Raw genomic sequence first — 12607 nt, forward strand, 5'->3', positions numbered from 1 at the left:
AGAAGACCAAAGGTGAGAGTATCCGTCATCGGTTAGGATGAACATATCAAGGATAAACTCAACAGGGAAGAAAATCCGTCATCGGTTAAGATGAACATATCAAGGATAGACTTGCCTGGAAAATGTCAAGGAGGATACCTGTCATCGGTTAGGATGAACATATCAAGGATATACCAATTGAACAAAAGGGTAATTACATCTATCAAAAACTGGATAGAAAACCGTAGGAGAGAAAATCCGTCATCGGTTAGGATGAACATATCAAGAATAACCTTCGCGAGGGGACAAAAAAAATAGGGTTTACAACTACCGGTTACTGGGTAGAAGACCAATCAAAGAGAAAATCCGTCACCGGCTAAAGTGAACATATCAAGGATCGACTCTGAAAAGGGGAGCAAAAACAGGGATTACATCTATCAGTTACTGGATAGAATACCAATCAAAGAGAAAATCCGTCATCGGCTAAAGCGAACATATCAAGGATTGACTCTGCACAGGGAAAAAGTAGGATTTACAACTACCGGTTACTGGGTAGAAGACCAACAAGAGAAGGAAACCCGTCATCAGTTAAGATGAACATATCAAGGATTAACTCTATGAGGAACAAAATAGGGATTACAACTACCTTTTTACTGGGTAGAATACCAAAGAAGAGAATATCCGTCACTGGTTAAAGTGAACATATCAAGGATAGATTCCTGCGGGGGAAAGAAAGATATTCGTCACCTGGTTAAGATGAACATATCAAGGATATACTTTCAGGGGACTCTACTTAGGAGAACAAAGGGTACTTTTTCCGGGTATTGGGCAAGAAGTAACAAACTACAAACTAAGAAGAATATTACCAGTTAATGGGTAATAGGCTCTTAGGGGACCAAAATATCTATCTAGGTAAGAGTTAGAAAGAAAATGGTCAATCAAGACACAACCCGATGAGGACATAACTCAAGGGGAGGTAATTCCATCCAGAAAATCTACTGGAGAGGAAACAAAAATAACAACCATCCACGAGGAAACAAACTAAGTGGGGAAACAGAGAAATGTTGAAGTATTTCTGCTTAAGGGGCTGACGCTCTACAATTGAAAGAGGACAGACACCAGATTTGGTATGGGGATAAAGTACCACCATAACAGAGAATAAGAATCTCAAACAAATCAAATATGGAACTGCAGGATATGCAAATCATGAAATTGTATAAATGTATATGTATATGTATATATGATGATTATGCTGACAAAATGATCATAAAGGATACAGAGGTGTCGCAAAGAAATTGAACCACCGGTACAATCCTCGGCCAATCCACAAAATATATAGAGACAACAGTCGGAGAATAGAGAGATCAACATCCCAAGGGCTCAACCCTAGCTGAGGACGGAGGAGATCTGCTGAGGATAGAACATCCAAATCTGTGGGGAATTTTAGGTCAATACCATGAAAATGGGAGACAACCCTACAGAGAAAATAATCAACAAAAGCTGCTCAGAAACCAGGAGGAAACTCTGACTGTGAGCAAAGATACAACGATTGGTGGGGACACCAAAGCGATCTACTGGGGAAATATCAAACATCTCTAATGACGATCCACCTGCTGAGGAAATACGAACTCCGCTGGGGAAAGCCGAAACCCTGTTGGGGACAAGGACACGCTGCAGGGTATCTGAATCAGCCATCTCAGTTGGGGATAAAGAAAGAAGTTCCACTGGGGATCAAACACTCTGCCGAGGAACTGAATCAACACAAACTTCTAGGAATACCAAAAGAGTTAACTGCTTGGGGAACCTCTGATGCTTCACATTTAAGGACCTGCTATTTATAGAAATGTTGTTGATATTCCTTTTACTTGCTTTGGAAAAGTTCTTGCTTTTATATTTTAAAGAAAACTTGATTTTGATTTAAAAATTTAATTTCAAAATGATCATAATAAAATTTTAAAACTAATAGCTGAAGGAAATAAGAGTAGAAATAATTTGGATAAAAGCTCAACTTTATTTAATAGGATGGTAGTCTGTAAATGACAAGACTCCATAGATTTTACAAAGTTGAAAATGGTAACTTACATGGAAAAGGGGTACATTGAATACAAATGATCCTTAATCCTTCTATCAACTCTTGATATCCACTGTACTCTTGACCGCTGCTGGGATGATGAACTGATGTCAACCCTTATGCTCAAACAAGTCTTCAAAATCACTGAAGATCAACAGAATGCATTTACTTGCCATAATCCCTAATTTTGCATAAGTTACCCCAAGGTGGAGTACTCAACTTATCGGGAAATTTCTTTCTGTTTTTAATGTCTCTAATTTTTGCCTGGATCGCCCTTTCGGGTTTTCAATCCACCGAGACGCTCATTTTTGCCTAAGCCGCCCTTTCGGGTTTTCAACTTAGCGAGCTATTCTTTTATTTTTTTAGGCGAAGTATTTCTTGACTGCATCTGCGTTCACAGGACGAATGAACTCTTCACCATCCATAGTTGTAAGAATCAGGGCACCACTTGAAAAATCTCTCTTAACAACATATGGTCCTTCATAATTGGGAGTCCGTTTTCCTCTAGAATCGGACTTGAATGATAAAATCTTCTTGAGCACAAGGTCACCTTCTCTAAACACTCGAGGTTTGACCTTCTTATCAAAAGCTTGAAGGTGAGAAAAACAAGAAAGGGGGGGTTTGAATTGTTTGAAAAATAAGCGCTTTTGCAATAATGAAAATCACACAATGATTTTATACTGGTTCGCTTATAACACAAAGCTACTCCAGTCCACCCGGCCAAGGTGATTTCGCCTTCAACAAGGACTTAATCCACTAATCTTGAAAGATTACAAACAACCCCTAAGAGAGAAGAAAATCTCTTAGTCCTCTCAAGTCTACAGACTACAAAGAGTCACTTGAGGAAATCAAATAAAAATTAGATACAAGATGTGTAATCTAGAGTGCTTCTAAGAAAGCAAATATTACAAACTTAAGAACAAATTTTTCACTTGATAAGCAAAAGCTTAGTGAAATTCTTTGAAGAACAAAGATGTTTTTCTTGAGCGTGATATAATTTCAGTATAGTTTTGGCTAGTGATTTCTTTTTACTGAATGTTGATTTCTTCTCTTATTTATAGGAGTTGAAGTAGAGTTGAAGTAGCGTTGAATCTGTTGGATATTGAGATGTAGTTACGCCATTCCATTAATAGCTTCTGCAGTAGACTTTTTCTCTTAGAAGTGACTACTTACCACAATTAGTATCTTCTCTCTTGGAAGTGGAGATTAACGTCTCTTTCTAATTGAGGAAATCCATTTGCAGAACTTTAACTTGGCTTAAACGTTACTTCATCATGATTAACAATTCTGATTAGAGTCTTTGTGTATCTGGAGAAACTGGCTTCTGATGTTATCTCTTGAAAGTTCAGATGGCGCTGATAACTTCAGAATTTACAGAAGACATTTGTTCAGAGTCAGAGCTTCTAGACTTTACTTCATGTTCAGATGCTTCTGATACTTTGTAGTTTTGTCCAGAGTCAGAGCTTCTTGAATCGAGATTCCACTTTAGATGCTTCTGATACTTGAGATTTTGCATCTGATCTTGTATTGCATCTGATGACATCATCAGATTTATTTCTTCTTTCTATAGAACCCTGCACACTTAGAAACTTTTCGTTAGGGTGCCATTTTTGGTTTCATCCTTTGTTATCATCAAAATCATGGAGTCTGTTGTAGAACACTTTTTGTTCTTACAATCTCCCCCTTTTTGATGATGACAAAACAAATAAAATTATCAGATGAAACATGAAAAATATTAGATCAGATAGACAAAAGCTCCCCCTGAGTTAGTACTAGGGAGTTCAGAAGTTCTTACCAGAGCTTTCCAAGCAATGAGATTTCTGAAAACTTTCTGCAATTTCTTAATTTTAATGTTAGAGTTATTTAATCAGAGCTATTATTTAATCAGAGCTATTTATATCAGAACTATTTCTATAATTGTTGCAGAATGCTTAAGGTTTTAGACATAATTTTCATCAGAGCTATTTAATAATTTCTCCCCCTTTTTGGCATAATCAAAAAGGCATAAAAAATAAAAAGAGTAATAAAGAGAAAAACAATTCATTAAAAAGCACAAAGGCAAACAACAGTCAAAAACATCAGAAGCAAAGAAGAATATCAGAGCTAACAAGAAGACAGAAGCAAAAACATTAGGCAAGCAAACAAAATAAATCCTAAGTGCCTAAGGGTTTGGAGGTTGAGGAAGTCTCTGAAGCAACATGGCAAACATGTTCTGGATGTTTTCATTCAGAGCATCTTGCTTGTCCATCCTGGCACGAAGCTCATTCTGATCTTTCTTGATCTCTTGCTGATCTTGCTTGATCTCCTTCAGAGTGTTAAGAATCAGAGGGATCGCAGAGGAAGACTCCCCCTGAATCAGAGCCTGCTGAGCTTCAGCTTCAGCAGCAGCTTGGGCTTCTGCATCTGCTTGAGCTTTGGCTTCAGCTTCCTGAATCCTTAGAAGTTCTGCTTCCTTTGCCAGGCGTTCTTCTTCCAACCTCTTTGCTTCTTCTTCAGCTTCCCTAGCCAATCTTTCCTCCTCTAACCTTCTGGCCTCAGCTTCTCTAGCCAGTCTCTCTTGGAGTCTTTCCTCAGAGTCTCTGATGTAGCCATTTCTGACTTGTTCAGAGATACTCTTCAGCCTATAAGACTCAGAGGTCATCCAACTAATGACTCTGTTCCAGTGTGTCCTAACAGATTTAGGATCATCACTAACTTCAGAGTTTTTAGCCAGAGACTTGATCTTCTGGACTGAGGCTTCTGCAACCTGTATAATGGCCTCCTCAAGGGTAGGTATGGTAAGTTCAGGTTCAGGTTCAGGTGAATGAGGTGGAGAGTTTTGAGGGCTGAGATTTAGAGGTTGAGGTTCAGTTTGTTGAGGTTCAGATTCTGCTTGAAGTTCAGAATCTGCGTCTGGTTGAAGACTAGGAGATGAAGCATATAGTGGATTTAGGTCTAAAGGGTCAGAGTCTGGTCCAGGTACAGCGGGAATAAATGGTGGAGTGATATTAGAGGTGAAGGGATCAGATGGTTGAGTTTCAGAGGGTAAGGTTGTTGTTTGTTGTGGTGGAAGTGAAGTTTGGAGGGGAGAGGTTACTTCAGATTGTCTTGAGGGTTGTGGAGCGAAATTTTTAGCATAAATTTCAGCTATTGTTGGGGAGTTTGGGTCAGAGTGTTCTTGGTCAGAGGACTCTTGTTCAGAGAACTCTTGGTCAGAAGAAGGGGAAAGGTAAGGGGGTGATTCATATTCAGAGGATGAGGAAGAGCTGTGGTGATATAGTTGATTAGGGTCAGAGGTTGTTGTGAAATTACGAGCAATTTTTAGAACAGGTGGAGGTTGAGAGGTTCTGATGGTTGAAGGAGGGATTTCAGAGGTTGTAAATATTGGTTGAGAGGAGAGAGGGTTAGAGGAAGCCATTATAGATTCAGAAGAGACAGGAGGAAAAGACTTACCAGAAGAGACATTCAGAGGTGCTGAAGCTTTGGTGCCAGAGGTTTCTCCAAGTCTGGCTTTCTTTGCCTTCCTTGCTTCCTCAGCTATCTTCTTCTCAGAAAGACCTCTTTTGTATCTGACCAGATCTTCTACAGAGTCCAGACAGTCTTCAAGGCGGAAATCAGAAATATCAATGCCTTCATCCAGACGATCCTGAAGGTAGATAGCAATGGCATCTCTGGGTTCATTCTTGAAGAACCTTTCAAGGCCATGAGGCATCTTCCGCTGATCCTTCAGAGCTTCCCAGGTCACATCCATAGTGGGCTTGACTCTGATGTCTTTGATGATTCCCATACTCCTCAGATTTTTGGCATTCAGAGGCTTTCCAACGTCAATTGCCAGATCATCCATACATCTGGTCTTCTCCAGAGCATCTACCAGCCCATGCTCAATAAAGATGTCAGAGAGCAATCTACCCAGAGGAATGTAGGATCTGGGCTTCATGTTATTCCTGGTTTCTCTGACTGAATCCCTCAGATATCTGAAGAGGAGAACAGGGAGGTTGATCGGGATACCCTTCTGAATACAGTAGAGGATGCATTTCTGATCAGCATTTATGTAATCTGAAGAGTTGGAGGCTGGACGATGATGGATTGTTCCCAGAATAATCTTCAGCCAAACTCGGAGGTTCTGATGAAGCTCCTTGTTCTTAGAGGGGTTTCCTTCAACATTTGCTTTGAAGATTGTAGGGTTAATGACTTCTGTGATGCGCTTGGACCTTGGAGGAATGTTGTAAATCCTCTTACCTCCAGCTTTCTCCATGTTTAGCAAGGAAGCAATTGATGCTTCAGTGATGACAATCTTCACACCCAGAACAAAAGAAACAATGAACTGGTCATCAGCATCTGCACATCTCCAGAACTCTTTCACCAGAAGAGGATAGATTGGGCCATAAAGCCTGTCGAAGTAGGTTTCCCAACCTTGTTTGTGAAGATCTTCAGTAAGATCAACACCGTTTCTTCTTAAGTTCTCAAAATCCACCAGCGATTCACACAGTACATCTAAACCTTCAAAGGGAGTTGAAAGGTTTATGTGTTGTTCGCGTTCCAAAATGTGAGGTTCTTTGTAAACTGGGGTCGTGGTGACATCTATAACCATGGGTGTTTGAGTGTTTGAGGTTTGGGGATTAGAAGCGGCTTCCATTTGTTGGGAGAAGTTAAAAACTTCTTGCTCTTGAGGATTCATGAAGAAGATTGATGAAGAAGATGAAGAACTGAGAAAGTTGCAGAGAAAACTTCGAGAGAGGGTTTAGGGTTTAAGAGTGAGTGAGAGTGATAAGTGTGTGAAATGTGAGAAAAGTGTTTATATACCTAAGTTCAAACACATGCAAAACGACACACATACCAGCGTTAGCACAAAAACCAAAATAGCACGTTTGGGGGAAAAATGATTACAGCTCATTAATGAATGTCTAATCCCAACAGTAAGCACACTGCTCGAGGAGATTTCAAGCGTTCTGACCTTTGATTTCTTTTGACAGCTGTCTAGAAGTTCTAGGGTTAGACGCATGTTCCCCACGTGTTGATGTATCTGATCTTCAGGAATACCAAAGGATTTCTGAAGATTTCTAACTCAGATATCTTCTTAACTTGGTAGAAGTATCAGAGTCAGAGGCAGAAGTGTATTTGTTTTTATCAGAGTCTCATTTTACATGTTCAGAGCCAAATTTTACTCAGGGCAATTTTTAATGTTCAGATTTTCTAAGATAAAAAGAAATCTATCTTCAGCTAGAGGCTTAGTAAAGATATCTGCCCATTGATGTTCTGTATCAATGAACTTCAGCGTTACTATTCCTTTCTGAACATAGTCTCTAATAAAATGATGTTTAATTTCTATGTGTTTGGCTCTGGAATGTAGAATAGGATTCTTACTCAAACAAATAGCAGCAGTATTATCACAAAGGATAGGAATGTTACTCTCAAATATCTGAAGATCTTCTAGCTGATGCTTCATCCAGAGCATCTGAGTTGTGCACAGTGATGCTGAGATGTATTCTGCTTCTGCAGTTGATAGAGCAATTGTTGACTGTCTTTTGCTAGCCCAGGAGATTAAGTTGTTTCCCAGAAGCTGGCAATTTCCAGATGTGCTTTTTCGTTCTATTCTATCTCCTGCATAATCTGCATCACAATAACCAGAAAGCCTATACTCTGATGTTTTCTCATACATCAGGCCCAGGTTAGGAGTTCCTTTCAGATACTTAAGAATTCTCTTAACAGCTGTTAAATGAGATTCTCTAGGATCTGATTGGAATCTGGCACAAAGACAAACACTAAAGAGAATATCAGGACGAGTAGCAGTCAGATAGAGAAGAGAGCCTATCATACCTCGATAGAGCTTCTGACAAACCTTGTTGCTTACCTCTTCCTTCTCCAGAATGCAAGTTGGGTGCATAGGAGTCTTTGCAGAGTTGCATTCAGTCATGTCAAACTTCTTCAGAACATCTTTAATGTACTTGCTTTGATGAATGTATGTGACTTCTGGAGTTTGATTAATTTGAATTCCCAGAAAGAACTTTAATTCTTGCATTAAACTCATTTCAAATTCTGCCTGCATTAACTTAGAAAATTCTTGGCAAACAGAGATATTAGCAGAACCAAAAATAATGTCATCAACATAAATTTGGCATATCATGAGATCATTTTTATGATTTTTACAGAAGAGTGTAGAATCAACTTTCCCTCTGATAAAATTTTGTTCCAGAAGAAAATTGCTCAGACGTTCATACCAAGCTCTGGGAGCTTGTTTAAGTCCATATAAAGATTTCTTAAGTTTGAAAACATGTTCTGGAAAGTTTGAATTTTCAAAGCCAGGAGGTTGATTGACATACACTTCTTCTGAGATATAACCATTAAGAAATGCACTCTTGACATCCATTTGGTATAATTTTATAGAGTGATTAATAGCAAATGATACAAGAAGACGAATAGACTCTAACCTTGCGACTGGAGCAAAAGTTTCATTATAATCAATACCTTCTTGTTGACTATAACCTTGAGCTACCAGTCGTGCTTTGTTTCTGACAACTTCTCCTTTCTCGTTCAGTTTGTTTCTGAAAACCCATCTGGTTCCAATGACATGAGTGCCTCTGGGTTTAGGAACGAGATCCCAGACATCATTCTTGGAGAATTGATCTAACTCTTCTTGCATAGCTGCCACCCAATCGTTATCTTGAAGAGCTTCATCACAGGACGTAGGCTCAATCAGAGACACTAGTCCCAGAGGAATATCTTCAGAAGTTCTGAAGGTAGATCTGGTTCTAACAGGTTCATCTTTGTTTCCCAAAATCAAATCTTCAGATACGTTGCTACGACTCTTGACTTTCCTTGGAATTTCTGGAGATTTAATTTCTTCAGAGTCTGGAGTGACAGTTGCTTCTGGAGTTTTCTCAGATTCTACCAGAGTGATCTCTAAATCTGCAAACTTTTCAACTAGCTTTGACTTTTCAGAGTCAAGCTTATCATCAAATCTAACATGAATTGATTCCTCCACAATTTTGGTTTCTGTGTTGTATACTCTGTAGCCTTTAGAGCGTTCTGAGTATCCTAACATAATACCTTTCTGTGCTTTGGAATCAAACTTGTTCAGATGTTCTTTAGTATTTAATATAAAACAAATGCATCCAAAAGGATGAAAATAAGAAATGTTGGGTTTTCTTCCCTTACACAGTTCATAGGGAGTCTTTTCCAGAATAGGTCTAATAGAGATTCTATTCTGAATGTAACACGCTGTATTTACAGCTTCTGCCCAAAAGTGCTTTGCTACATTTGTTTCATTGATCATAGTTCTGGCCATTTCTTGGAGTGTCCTATTCTTCCTCTCTACAACTCCATTTTGTTGTGGAGTTCTAGGGCAGGAGAAATCATGGGATATTCCATTAGAATCAAATAGTTCTTCAAAATCTTTATTTTCAAATTCTCCACCATGATCACTTCTGACTCTAACAATTTTAGAGTCAAATTCTTTTTGCACTTTAGAACAGAAACTGGTGAATACAGAGTGAGACTCACTCTTGTGCTTTAGGAATTTTACCCATGTCCAGCGGCTGTAATCATCAACGATTACTAGTCCATACTTCTTTCCATTGACTGATGCTGTTTTCACAGGACCAAATAAGTCAATGTGAAGAAGCTCCAGAGGCTTGGAGGTAGAAACAACATTTTTCTTTTTAAAAGATGTTTTTGAAAACTTTCCTTTCTGACAAGCTTCACACAGAGCATCTGAAGAAAACTTCAGTTTAGGTAAGCCTCTGACTAACTCAAGTTTAGTTAGCTGAGAAAGTTTTCTCATGCTAATGTGGCCTAAGCGTCTATGCCATACCCATTGCTCTTCGTGAACTGACATTAAACATTTAACATTTTGATCTTTTAAATCAGAAAGATTTATTTTATAAATGTTGTTTTTCCTCTTGCCTGTGAAAAGGACAGAGCCATCGTTCTGACTAATTGCTTTACACGTTTTTTGATTAAAGATTACATCATAACCGTTATCACTTAATTGACTTATGGATAACAAGTTATGCATTAATCCTTCTACATAAAGAACATCAGATATAGAGGGAAGAGTACCGTTACCAATAGTTCCGGAGCCTCTGATCCTTCCTTTCTGATCTCCTCCGAAGCCTACAAATCCAGCGTCTTTAAGTTCCAGGCTTTGGAACATAGACTTTCTTCCCGTCATATGTCGCGAGCATCCAGAGTCCAGGTACCATGACTGGTGTCTGAACTTTGCTGCATAGGATATCTGCAACATAGATAATCTTATCTTTCGGTACCCAGAATCTCTTGGGTCCTTTCAGATTAGTTTTCCCAGAGTTTCTTACAACTTTGGGTCTTCTAGCATTTTTAAATTTGTGTTCTTGTGTGTGTGTGTAGTGGTATGAAAAAGGCGATTTAATTTGGTTACTGGTAGAAGTTTTATCAGAATCAGAATCATACCCAATTCCCCTTTTATTATTCTGACCTACTCCATAAATCATGGATGCCATAATACTCCTATTTATCCCATTCTTCAGAAATTGTTGAAAGGCTTCTTCATATTTATAAATAATTTCATTTGAAGTTTGTGGTGCTTGAGACAACACTTCTTCTAATTCTAAGCTTTTCGTTTTAGCTTCATCTCTTTCTAACGTTAAAGATATGATTGTATCATCTCTTGTTAGAATTGTTGTCTCAAGTTTACTACACTCTTCAGATTTTGCTTTAAGAAGACCTTTAATGTTTTTAACTTTTTGTTTTAATTTCTGAAGAGAGGTAAGAGTTTCTGATAAACATGATTCTAAGTCAGATCTAGAAAGTTCAGAAAATACCTCTTCAGATTCTTCATCTGAGCTGCTGGATGTGGTAGCCATAAGAGCTACGTTGGCCTGTTCATCAGAGTCAGATTCTGATGATTCGGATTCACTATCGTCCCAGGTGGCCATTAATCCCTTCTTTGTTCTGAAGGCATTTTTCTTGAAGCTTTCTTTCTTAGAGTTATCTTTCTTCAGCTTGGGGCATTCATTTCTATAATGACCTGTTTCTTTACATTCAAAACAGGTAATATCTTTATTAGGTTTACCTTTTGAAGTTGACTCTGATCTATCCCCTCTGGGTCTTGATCTTCTGAAGTTGTTGTTGTTCCTTCTTTTCCAGAGTTGCTTAACTCTTCTGGTTAGTAAGGACAGTTCTTCTTCATCATCAGAGTCTTCAGGTTCAGAGTCGTCAGTATCTGCAGTTTCTGCCTGGAGAGCTTTGGTTCTGTCTGACTTCCGTCTTTCAGGTCTGGACTTCAGCGCCACTGACTTGTTCCTTTTCTGAGGCTCATCCTCCTCTAGTTCTATCTCATGGCTTCTGAGAGAACTAACAAGTTCTTCAAGGCTGATACTGTTCAGATCCTTTGATAACTTCAGAGCAGTAACCATAGGTCTCCATTTCTTTGGCAGACTTCTGACAATCTTCTTAACATGATCTGCAGTCGTGTATCCCTTGTCTAGCACTTTAAGACCTGCAATAAGAGTTTGGAATCTGGAAAACATAGCTTCTATAGCTTCGTCATCTTCCATCTTGAAGGCTTCATATTTCTGGATCAGCGCCAGAGCCTTCGTCTCCTTGACTTGGGAGTTTCCTTCATGGGTCATCTTCAGAGAGTCAAGTATATCTTTAGCCGTCTCTCTGTTGGTGATCTTTTCGTATTCGTTGTATGATATAGCATTTAGAAGTATTGTTCTGGCCTTGTGATGATTTTTGAACTCACGTTTCTGATCTTCTGACATTTTGCTTCTGGGAACTTCAGCTCCATTTGAGACTGGAGGTTTGTATCCATCTGTGACAATGTCCCAGAGGTCAGCATCATAACCCAGAAAGAAACTTTCGATTCTGTCTTTCCAGTAATCAAACTTTTCTCCATCAAAAACAGGAGGCTTGGCATTGTAAGAATCTTTCTCATTTGAGTGGGCCATTTGTTTTTCTCGCACTGGATCTCTCTACACGGTTAAGTGTTTGATTTGAAAATCAATAACAGAGCCGGAGCTCTGATACCAATTGAAGGTGAGAAAAACAAGAAAGGGGGGGTTTGAATTGTTTGAAAAATAAGCTCTTTTGCAATAATGAAAATCACACAATGATTTTATACTGGTTCGCTTATAACACAAAGCTACTCCAGTCCACCCGGCCAAGGTGATTTCGCCTTCAACAAGGACTTAATCCACTAATCTTGAAAGATTACAAACAACCCCTAAGAGAGAAGAAAATCTCTTAGTCCTCTCAAGTCTACAGACTACAAAGAGTCACTTGAGGAAATCAAATAAAAATTAGATACAAGATGTGTAATCTAGAGTGCTTCTAAGAAAGCAAATATTACAAACTTAAGAACAAATTTTTCACTTGATAAGCAAAAGCTTAGTGAAATTCTTTGAAGAACAAAGATGTTTTTCTTGAGCGTGATATAATTTCAGTATAGTTTTGGCTAGTGATTTCTTTTTACTGAATGTTGATTTCTTCTCTTATTTATAGGAGTTGAAGTAGAGTTGAAGTAGCGTTGAATCTGTTGGATATTGAGATGTAGTTACGCCATTCCATTAATAGCTTCTGCAGTAGACTTTTTCTCTT

This window comes from Lathyrus oleraceus, chromosome 4, assembly GCF_024323335.1.
Source record: "Lathyrus oleraceus cultivar Zhongwan6 chromosome 4, CAAS_Psat_ZW6_1.0, whole genome shotgun sequence".
In the NCBI taxonomy this organism is placed as follows: domain Eukaryota; kingdom Viridiplantae; phylum Streptophyta; class Magnoliopsida; order Fabales; family Fabaceae; genus Lathyrus; species Lathyrus oleraceus.